At 43.7% G+C, this 11,937-nt stretch overlaps 1 pseudogene; it reads right to left on the bottom strand.

Annotated features, from left to right (window-relative positions):
- Nucleotides 1-7,939: 7,939 nt before the first annotated feature.
- LOC116673882 (fibronectin type III domain-containing protein 5-like) overlaps nucleotides 7,940-11,937 on the bottom strand; it is a 20,177-nt pseudogene continuing 16,179 nt past the window's right edge.

Genomic DNA, 11,937 nt, shown 5'->3' with positions numbered 1-11,937 from the left:
TATTATGAATAATTAATATGAAAATCATTGCTTAAATGTAATTTTCCCATTACATGAGACTATGTAGTGGAAGGTTGGAGCCTCGGCAGGGCTGCTGGGTTTGAAGGAGTAAACACACAAATCTGGTTCCTTCTCCTCCTCTTCTTGGCATCACGTGGGTGCAGCTCAGATACTAGATGATGTTAACCAATCACAGCCTGTTCTCGGCACTAGTAGCTTTACCTCGTTGTGTCTCGTGTCTTTTGTCCCCTTTTAAAGAAAAGAAATGGACACAGATGTGCTGCAGCAGAACAATCCAGTAAACTGTTGTTTTCTCTTGTTTCTCCCCAGATGAGAGCAGAGTTTCTGGACCACAGCTGAGAAGTTCCTTCACTCCATTCATGCCTTCTTCATCCCGTACTCACTGGATACTCATAGTATTGTATGTTATGAAAAAATGTAATAAAAAAAGTAAGTAATATTACTAGTATGTTTTATGTCAAAGAATCTCTGAAAAAGTCATAAAATTGACAATATGTTATTACATAGTTATTACATTGTTACAAACATGTTTTATGTCAAAAAATCTCTGAAAAATGCATACAAAGTGTTATTACATTGTTATTACATAGTTATTACACAGTTATTACACACCATACGTGCCGTAAAAGTGCCTGAAAAATTATTTTTCATCCATTAAAAAAAAAAAAAAATCTTTTAAAATCCTGGTCTTTTCCTTTCTCTGCTCCGGTGAATACCTTTTGCTAAAATGCCCTACTCTCCTCTAGATATTCGACTGTACTGTCACCTTTTCTCAAATGCCCTACTCTACTCTAGACATCCGACTGTACTGTCACCTTTTCTCAAAGTTGCCCTACTCTATTGTCTCCCTTTCTCTAAGATGCTGTAGTTCAGTGTCTCCCTGTCGTTTTACTTTGTTGTCTCCCTTTCTCTAAGATGCCCTACCCTCGTCTAGCCCTGTCTCTGAGTACTATTATTCTGATTCCTGCCTGTTCTTGTCTAAATCCTGTCCTAACCTCTCCTAACCTGCCCTGCCTTTCCTGACCTCTCTTTCCTGTCTAAGTGTTTGCACATACACTGGCAACGAGCCGGTCTTGAACACTCGACCCTGGGCGCCTAAGAGTCGAGCACAAACCAACTGTGCTACCAACGCAAGTACGCGCATAAAGGTTCTCTGGGTGTGTTTGTCTCTGTCTTTGTGTGTTTAAAGCTCTAAATAAGTGGTATGTTCCAGATCCCATGATCTTAGTGTTTCTAGGCAAGAGCCCAACTAGATCTGACACAAGCCGCAACACAGAAGACATGAACACACAACCTTCTGAAGAGAAGACACGTTATTTATCACACAGAGCTAAACATGATGATGATGGCAAGTAGGTTGGAGGTTGTATTTGAAGTCCGCATCACTGTGGAGAGACATTTCAAAATGTGTTGATAGAGACAGGATTTGATCCTTTAACCTTCAGGTTATCACATCATCATCTTATCCTGGTGAGCTATTCCTCAGAATGGGAAAAAATTCTGATTTGTTCTATCATTTGTTCTATAGACGTGTCGATGGTCAAGGACGTGCTGGTGGTCTGCTATATTGCCTCTGATTGGCCTACCCTGTTATCTTACCGTGCATTCAAAGGACCCTGCAAGTAGTGGATACTGATACATACTCACATTCTTCTCACAATATGACCTAGCCCCACCCACAGCTTTGAGGTTGGGAGGTGTACAGTGGGTGTGCTCTTGCATTAATTCACTCACATTCAGCAGTTCATGCCTCTGACAAACGCTAGATCACACCCACTAGACGTGTTGAGAGGTTAGGTCCCGGCAAGAGGAGTGGGGATTGGTGGGTGTGATCTAGCATTGACCAGGAGGCGTGGACTGACTGAATGAATGAGTGAATTAATGCAAGAGCACACCCACTGTACACCTCAACCTCAAATGCTGTGGGTGGGGCTAGGTCATATTGTGAGTAGAATGTGAGTATGTATCAGTATCAGGCTACTTGCAGGGTCCTTTGAATGCAGGGTAAGGATAACAGGGTAGGCCAATCAGAGGCAACATAAGGCAGACCACCAGGCACGTCCTTTGACATCGACACGTCTAGTGGATCCAATCTAGCATATACACCCCTGCCTCCCCTGTGTGGCTAAAGTGTGGCAGTGTGAAGAACAAATAATAGCAAGAAAAAAATTTCCATCCCGAGAAATAGCTCACCAGAATAAGTTGCTGACATGATAACCTGAAGGTTGACGGATCAAATCCCAACAACACTTTTTGAAATGTTTCTCCTCGGTGATGTGGACATCAAATACAACCTCCAACCCCTTACTGTTCATCACCATGATGTAGCTCTGTGTGATAAATAACGTGTCTTCTCTTCAGAAGGTTGTGTGCTCAAGTCTTCTGAGTTGCAGCATATGTCAGATCTAATAGTTCAGTGTGGTGGGGCAATGATCCAGAAACACTAAGGTTATGGGTTCAAAGGAAAGAACTATTTATTTTGAGCTTTAAACACATAAAGACAGAGACAAACACACCAGAGAAACTTTGTGCGTACTTGCGTTGGTTGCACAGTGGTTTGTGCCGACTCTTAGGCGCCGGTCGAGTGTTCAAGACCGGCTCGTGCCTGTTGTGCAAACACTAGACAGGAAAGAGAGGTCAGGAAAGGCAGGGCAGGTTAGGAGAGGTTAGGACAGGATTTAGACAAGGACAGGCGGAAGGACTGAATAATAGTACTCAGAGACAGGTCTAGACCAGAGTAGGGCATCTTAGAGACAGGGAGACACAGAGTAGGACATCTTGGAGACAGGGAGACACCAGAGTAGGGCAACTCTGAGGAAGGGAGACCACAAAGTAGGGCATCTTAGAGAAAGGGAGTCACAGGGAGGAAAATCAGAGCTCAGCGCAGAAAGGAGATAAATCGAGATTAAAAAATTTGGAATGAAAGTTTTTTTTTAGGCACTTTCACAGCACGTATTTGTGTAATCTATGCCATCAGTAATAAAACTTTGTATGCCTTTTTCAGAGATGTTTGAACATAAACATGTTATATTGTAATGTTAACACTTTTTGACATTTGTATGCTTTCCAGAGATTCTTTGTACAAACATCTAGTAATATTATCTTTTTTTTTATTTTTTTCATAACGTCAATACTATGAGTATCCCGTGGTACGGTATGAGAAGGACTGATGTGGTGAAGGACTTCTCACTGTGGTCCAGAAACTCTGCTCTCATCTGGGGCGGCACCAGGCGGGGAGGGGAGGGGAGGGGGGGGGGGGGGGGGGGGGGGAGAAACACAACACAAAGAAAAACAAACCACCACACCCCGGGGGGAGGGGGGGGGGGGGGGGGGAGGGGGGGGGGGAGGGGGGGGGGAGAAAACAAAAAAAAAAAAACAAAAAAAAAGAAAAAAACAGGGGGGGGGGGAGGGTGGGAAAAAAAAAAGAATAACACCCCCCCCCCCCCCCCCCAAAAAACAACACCAGAGAGAGGGGGGGGGGGGGGGGGGGGAGGGAAAAAAACAAGAGAAAGGCAAACAGTTTAAGGATTGTTTGCTTTCAAAAAGTTGGTGGTCCATTCTGCTTTCGGATGGGACAAAAGACACGAGACACAACGAGGTAAAGCTACTAGTGGCGAGAACTGGAGCTCCCAAGCAGAGGACAGGCTGTGATTGGTTAACATCATCTCCACCAACTTCTCCTACAGCTGACTGCCTGACAAAAATCTCCCAAATAAAATGACAGACTAAATAAGTCGTGATGCTTCGTGATCTTCAGTTTATTCCCACAACACGGACGGCAGGTCCAACAGGCTCTGTAACTCTGGGACAATGATGAAGCGTTGGAAGGGTGCGTTTGATTTAATGATCCCGTATTAAACGTTTTGATGAATCAAGCACTCACACGATGCATCTGCACCGGGCAAGAACAACTGCTAAATGTTTCCATTTGTCAACATTCACCAACTATTCTGTCTTACTTATACAATAAAATAAATAATTTCTCATACATGTTTCTAACTTCTTTCTACACCATACTTGCGCTAAAAAATGTAATGTGTGTTCAGGGATGCTTTAAGCTGAGGGCGGGAGGAGAACAATATGAGACAACAGCACTACATCACCAAGCCTCCACACTGTGTTCTCTGACCTGAGCAACAACTCCACAACACAATCATCCACTGGAGAGAGGAACTTTCAGTATGTCCAAACATATTTAAATCCCATTTCATCCACATCCTTAAATGAGATAACTGTGTTCAACAATAACATATGAGCTGCCTGATCCATACACTGGATCCATTCATATCTAATATGAGCGCAGTGATCTTTATGTAGAGCACTCACCGCCTTGTGCTGCAGCTCTTGGGTCAGCTGATGGTCCTCCTGGGTCAGCTGATGGTCCTCCTGGGTCAGCTGATCGTCCTCCTGGGTCAGCTGATTGTCCTCCTGGGTCAGCTGATCGTGGGTCAGCTGATCGTCCTCCTCCAGACTCTTCTGGCCGCTAACTGTGTTGTTGGATATCATCATCCTGTAGAAATATTAATGGTATGAAATCAGTAATATGAAAGAGTTTCAAAGCAACTACAGTTTCAATCAGGAGAGAGCTCGTTCTGAGAGAACAATTACAATTTAGGGACGTGTGCAAGATAAACATGGAGGTGGTAGGTCAGTCTTTGGTGATTAGACCCCATCATCGCATCAGCAGAGTCCCATTGGGACGTCATCCCATTTAAAGGTGCAGTAAGCAATGCTGCCCAAAGACAACTGCCAAACAAATACAACCCCCCCCCCCCCACCTGCTGTCATTCCTTTACATGTTTGAAGCACGCTCCCATCCCTGTTACCTCCAAGTCAGAGGGCAGACTGTCAAACAGGAAGTGGAAGAATCCAATGTGATTGACACGCAGCGGGACCCAGACTGTAGGTTATTAAGTGGGGTAGAGTCCAGAGGGGGGTTTGGGGGTTTGGTTCCCCAACTTTCATATTAATACAGTAGGAAGAATGTTTTCACATCGAGGTTATTACGAGACTCTTCTTAGAGGATTTAACCCACAACGGCGTGCTCTTCTAGGTTCAGAGGGTTGACTCTCGGACTTTGAGACATGGGTTTTAACTTTAATGAACTATCAACAACAGCTGTTGAATCTTGAGATTAATCTTCCTCAAGGTGGGCATTAATTCCTATATTAACTGTCATATGAATCCACGCTATAGATATCATAGATATCACAGGATGAGGGACATGTCCCATGCAAAAACACCACTTGAGTCTAGTATTTAGGTCCCCTTGTGGATTATAAGACTTGTGGTGCGACTCAAGGTTGCAGGGTTCCTTTAACATCGTCTAAAATGTCACTAACTGTTCAGTACTTTGGGTAAAAGTGGGCACCAAACTACAATTTAGCTGTCCAGAACATTCAGAGAAAGAGCAGAGACATGATGTCCCACGGTGCTCTTAAAGCCTCTTTCTCACCCATCACCACATGAGGACTTCTTTAAATGTCCCCGTGGAGGGGGGCTGTTATCCACGTCGGATCAAAATCTCATTAACTCTGAACGAGGTCCTCCTCCGGTTCCTTCCACTCCCTTCAAAGAGAATCAGACGCTCAGAGCAGCATTAAAACAGAGGACGTACCCACAGTCCATGGATCTCGTGCCCCTGACTTGTCAGAAACCCCCCCCCAGCATCAGAGCCGGGGACGAGCCCCGGTGCGAACCGGGGTATTTCAGTCTGTCGCCCGGCGAGGGTGACCTGCCCTGTCCATCACCTCCCTGCTGAGGAGTCCTCCACTCCTCCATCCGGCCTTTTGTTCTCCTCCTGAAAGAAGGAATGGAAGAAGAAGACTGAGGCTCCAAACAAAGACAAAGGACAGCAGACACATATCTGACTGTCTGTGTCTGCAGGGTCTACTGGGGCTGTCCTTCCTGTGACCTCTGACCCGGGACGCCTAAAGCTAAGGTGTGTGTGCGGGTGTGTGTGTGTGTGTGTGAACCTGAAATACATGCTTTCCTTTTAAACAAATATGCACACCTCATCCACTTCTAATGGCATTGTTGTTTCCAGGGGAGACGTGTCTTTCATTGTGGACATTTATGCAAATACAGCATATTAAATTAGTCAGAGATGATGATATTATCTATCTAAGTGTCTCTGAATTTGATTTTGCTTTATCTTCTTGCACAGTATTGTTTTGGTCTAAAAACCATCCAATATAAAAAAACACCTAATGAAACTGACTAATCAGAATCAGCTGGTTGAACCCACAGTGTCTGATGTGTGCTCCGAGTCTTCTGTGTTTGTCTTAGCTTAGCATAACAGCTGGAAACAGGTTTGTTCTGTTCCCCCCCCCCCCACTCTTCTGCTAAAACTGGGGCTCTCTGATATGTTGCTGGATTTTCTACTTCCCATTTAATCCCTAATGACATGTTCCACATATGTTCAGATTCATTGGGACTTACTATTCCTCCGAATAGCATTATCTATATATATATAATATAAAATAAATATAGGTATAACAGCATTATCTTCGATGTCCATCGTCCGTAAATCCGCACAGATATCACAGGGGAAGACGCTCCTTAAAACTCACCAATTTTGAATTAAAATCTTCCCGTTTTTAGCTTTTCTTCCGTTTTTAAAGTGTTCCAGTGCTGCTGGTCTGTATCCATGGCTACCTGCAGTAATGAACTACTAGTCGCTGATTCGGCATCCAACATGGGAGCCAGTCTTCCAAAAATGTGAACAAATCACAAAACTTGGCTCCAGTGGTCCGGACCCCACAGCTGACTCGCTCGCACAGCAACATTACACTTCCTGTTTACATTCCCAAAGGGCTCGGAACTCTGGGAACTGTAGTTCCAAAACCTTCAAAATGTCAAACTAGTCCTTTCAACCATCTGTACTTTTGACATGTTTGTATAACTATATGTATATTTATAATCTATTTGTTTATCTATAGATAAATACAGATGGACATTTTCTTGCAGCTTGCAGGACACAACGTTCATCTGATCCTCTAGCGCCCCCTGTTGGCCACATATCCACATATCTAATGTCACAGCGTGGCAGACATTGATCTTTTCCCTCCACCTATTCCTGGGTCTTCCCCGAAGCCTCCTCCCAGCTGGACGTCCCTCCACCTAGTCCTGGGTCTTCCCCGAAGCCTCCTCCCAGCTGGACGTCCCTCCACCTAGTCCTGGGTCTTCCCCGAAGCCCTCCATCCCAGCAGGACGTACCTCCACCTAGTCCTGGGTCTTCCCTGAGGCCTCCTCCCAGCAGGACGTCCCTCCACCTAGTCCTGGGTCTTATGAGACCTCCTCCCAGCAGGACGTCCCTCCACCTAGTCCTGGGTCTTATGAGGCCTCCTACCAGCTGGACGTCCCTCCACCTAGTCCCGGGTCCTCCAGCATGTCCTGATGACGTGCTGAGTGTGTGCATGTGAACAGTACCACAGCATTTCTTCCATTTTTTATTGAACGGAGAATACAGAGTCAGACATTATAGTCAGACACTTGATTCACAAACTTAATATTCAAGTTAACGCCATGTCATATGGAGCAACACGGGGAATAAAACAGATGACATTTAAAACCAGATATTTCTCTCACCACTGACATAATAATGGTGAAAAACTCTTGACGTCTTTGGAGGTTATGACATTAGAGGCAAGACAATATATTTTAATTTCTAATTTCCCTGGATTCATTGTACATTCAAGAAAGAGCTGTCGGTGATAATATTCTCACCATGACCCATAAATCCTATCGTTGTGTGAGCAGACTGCTCCGTCTTAACACCAAGATTTCTTCTACATCCCATTAATCTACAGAAAAAGGCGGTGAGACGCATTTGCTTCCTGTTGCAAATCCAACATGGCTGATCTTTGCAAGTCTACTGGGGCTGAGGGGCTGAACATGGCGTCTCATCGAGAAGCAGTTTTAGGATTTCCTTATGTGTATGATAACTGTATGTTGAAAGAAGTCAAGCAGCAGAGTAGGAGATATGCTCTGCGTCTCTTTCTGGCCCAAAGGGAAAGGATAATACCAGTTTTCATACTTTTTTACAACTCTGATTTGATGTTAATAGATGAATAATGTTTCTAAACAAGTTCATTTGACGAGTTCACGATCATTAGTCATATTTTTAAGGCTGTGATAACAATATAGAGTACACATAGAAACATATCTGATGACATTAATTAAACGGCGAAATTATGACTTGATTTTTATCAAAACCTACTATACTCACCACTTACTTTGACCTTTGTACATATTCCAATTACTGTACATATAATACACTCTTTCTTATGTTACTGTACATTGAATTATTGATTAGGTGAGGAGGAGATGAGGTGAAGCTAAATGTAGAATTTGCACACGCACGCACACACACACAAATTCAACAACAAGTTGTCTCCGACTTGACACACAGACCCTTTTTTAAATTAATTTGAGGCCGACATGCTGGCAAATATTTACAATCTTTGAGAGACGACGTAACAGAAATAAAACATTTTTTGTACAGCAGGAAATGTTCGGCTGCAGGTCTGAGTGTGTCCTCTTGCACTGAACTGCTCTTGGAAAAGCTCTAAAAATAGCTGCGGTGCACATGTGTTCCTGGTGTAGCATGTCCTCATGCTGCAGTCATCTGCCACTAGAGAGCAGTAGTCATCCGTTTCCTCCACTGTTTCAATTTCATGGAGTGCTGCTTACTTTCTCCATATTTTACAATAAATCAGACTCTCAGTCAGGTCTATAACTTCTCCACTTTTGGTGATAAGCCCACTGAGGTTCCTCAGGCGTTGGACTCCAGCTGTCCTGCTCTGTACAGCAGGTCGAGTCTCACAACCAAACGTCCAAACTCAGACTCTAATGATGCTGATGGAGGAGGAGGCTCTGTGGAGCTGAAACAGAGAGAGGGGACAGTGAGAGGGAGCTGTATTCATAAACACATGAGTCATATACAGAGAGGTTCACATATATGAACATGAGTCATACACCTCAGAGTGTGGGATGGATTCACATGCATCGCCATGTGCCTTCATGCACTTAATACATAACGTCTGTTAAAGGTGTATTCGCTAATTAATGGGCTGCGCATTGATCCCCGACCTTTAAGACACACTCAGATGAAGTTCTCACTTCATTGAGTTCAGGTTATGGCTGAAAATAAGAAGTAATTGGAACTGTGGGGAGGATGATGAGAAACACCTGGTTATCGAGGCGCTCAGACATTAAATACATCATGTTTGTCACATCTTGTTTTGCTCTGGTTTCTCTGCCCTGAGGCAACATGTACAAAAGCAACACATTTCTTAATGTCTTCCGCCTCTAAATCTGACATCTTTCTTCGTTAACATGCATCCTCACCACACAGGTTAATCATTTAGGCCATTTTATACCCATTTAATGTAATTGTTCATAATCCAATTTGACTTTTAACCTTGTCAATTGTTGTAAACTCATGCTGTGCAGCCAAACTTTATTCAGTCTTTCTGAACCTTACTTGAAATTCAAGCAAAATATTTAAGGAGAGAAAAAATATAGCAAAGATGTCAGGTTGTATTAGGGAGTAATGTTTGTAAAATGATGCCTAAAAAATCTGGAATTCATCTTTTCATGACATATAGCGTCCCAAGTTTTACTATATTTAACTCTGTTATAAAGAAAGTGGAATAAGATGATTTTTTCCATATTTCAAGCTACTTTGGGGGTAATATAAGGATATTAAAGGGTTACAGATCTCCTGTCTCAAATGCATTAGAGCTGAAGTGATAAGAGGACTAATTGGACAGCAAATCTTTTAATGAGTAATTCATCTTTTAACTATTGCTAAACAAATCTCTACATAACCATATACATGGTTATTAAATCACGCTTTAAGTTTTCCCGTGTTCAGTGTGGGTACCTTTCCACAGTCACTGTCTCACCGAAAGAACATATTTCCAAAATTGCTACCAAACTAAATTCACAATATTCAAATGTAGACATGCACTATCAATGCAAGAAGAATCAGCCAGCATCTGCAAACATATCACATCAGGGAGAATGATCCTTCTTATTGAGAGTCATGATTTAGATGTGATCTGGCCTCGGTTGTAAGTACTATACAACACATTTGGATGTTCACGTTGCAGCTCCTCAGCACCTTCCACTCCCCACTCATTGATTTCTCATCATCTTAAGAGACTGAGAGATTCCTGGGAACACATGTGATGCAGCGGCAGCCAAGACCGACTGATCCCACTCGAGTTTATCGTCTCGTCTTTGGAGACAGAGCTACATCGGCGCACTGCATGCCACTGATCCACATCAGCCATCTAACAAGCTCTTCTGTTTCCTGCCTGGTTGTTTTATATTTAGCCACGATGGCAGCAGTTCTGGTTGCTAGGAGATCTCAGATGCAACTACAAAGGCTCTCTTCAGAGACAAAACAAAGTACTCCTGGCAGCCAAGAATCATCATGCATTATAGAGAGGTTCCAAATGAAAGCGATGGAGGAGTAAGGTTTGGAAAGATGGGAGAGTTTGTTGATGAAGTTGAGGGAGTAGAGATGAGTCACCCTGCTGCCGTGCACCGCTCCGTTGTGGTAGATGGGGGAGCTGCCGGCCGAAGCGTTGTAGTAGGGGGGGGCGGCTCGGACCAGCGGCCTCTTGCTTTTGTCTTTGCTGCTGCTGGAGTCGTTGTCTTTGATGATGTCATACTGCCGGCAGAAGAGGGCGATGACAGCTGGGGGGGGGGGGGGGGGGAGATGACCGAAACAACGTCAAAAACACATCAGTCAGTATACTCCAAATACTCCCAGTATACTCTATCTGTGTACGCCTTGTGATGGAGTAATCAAGTCCTGGACTTGGACTCGAGTCCTGGTCTCGGACTCGAGTCCTGGTCTCGGACTCGAGTCCTGGTCGAGACTCGAGTTCGACTCTGGTGACTGGACTCCTGACTTGACTTGGACCCGCACACTGATGACTTGGATTTAAGGATTTACGAAATTGGACTTGAAATAATGATTCAATATGAGCTCCATTTCAAGCAACTACAAAATTACAACCTTGCTTTTACATCAACGCATGAGTCATAATAATCTAATGATAGAATATATAATAGTATAACACTTTAACTTAATTTTCCTGATTATTCTGACATACTTTTATTTGAGGAATAATACTTTGGCCACACCTGCCCACAGCAGCAGCACCGTGGTGATGATGAGCAGCTCCCCGGTCTGAAGGTGAGGAGTCATGCCCAGGCCCTCCATCGCCGGTTCATCTGAAGAGAAACGCACAAAACAAAGTCACAAGATTCACAATTACATGTTCACTATGATGGCTTTATCAGAAGGGAAACTACGTTGGTTGCCAATGCACAAACAAGCACCAGGCTGGGAGTGTGGTCTTTATGGTACGCTAAGCTAACCAGTTCATGGCTGTTGCTACAAACTGTTCAGACATGAGAGTGGTACTGATCTCATCTACTCCTCACAAAGAAAACCAGTCAGCGTTGAGCGATTAGTTTTGTAAACGTTGACAAATACAAGTCTGTTTGTCATATTAAGACGAGGAAAGTGTTAAATGATGGAGGTGTAGTTCTTGGTGGTTTAACATGCACAGACAAATGTATGTTTTATTTGAACTTTTTTCTTTAAAAAATGCACTTTTTTGAGGACAAACTGTAAGTCATGGTGTCAGGAAATAGAAAAAAGGAAGTTAAAGAGTACAGTATGTGTAAGATGTGCGTGTGTGTGTGTACAGTATGTGTAATATGTGTGTGTGTGTGTACAATATGTGTAATACGTGCGTGTGTGTGTGTGTGTGTGTTATTTACGATGGTCCAGTACTCCGGCGGGATAATGGTCACTCCTCTCCAGAGTCCTGAAGTGGATGGCCCGGCTAGGCTGGCTGTCACCATGTGGCCCCACAGACTGCACCTAAT

This window comes from Etheostoma spectabile, chromosome 24, assembly GCF_008692095.1.
Source record: "Etheostoma spectabile isolate EspeVRDwgs_2016 chromosome 24, UIUC_Espe_1.0, whole genome shotgun sequence".
NCBI classification, from domain to species: Eukaryota; Metazoa; Chordata; class Actinopteri; order Perciformes; family Percidae; genus Etheostoma; species Etheostoma spectabile.
Note: the sequence above shows the minus strand (reverse complement) of the source record. Positions and strands in the feature narration are given on the sequence as shown.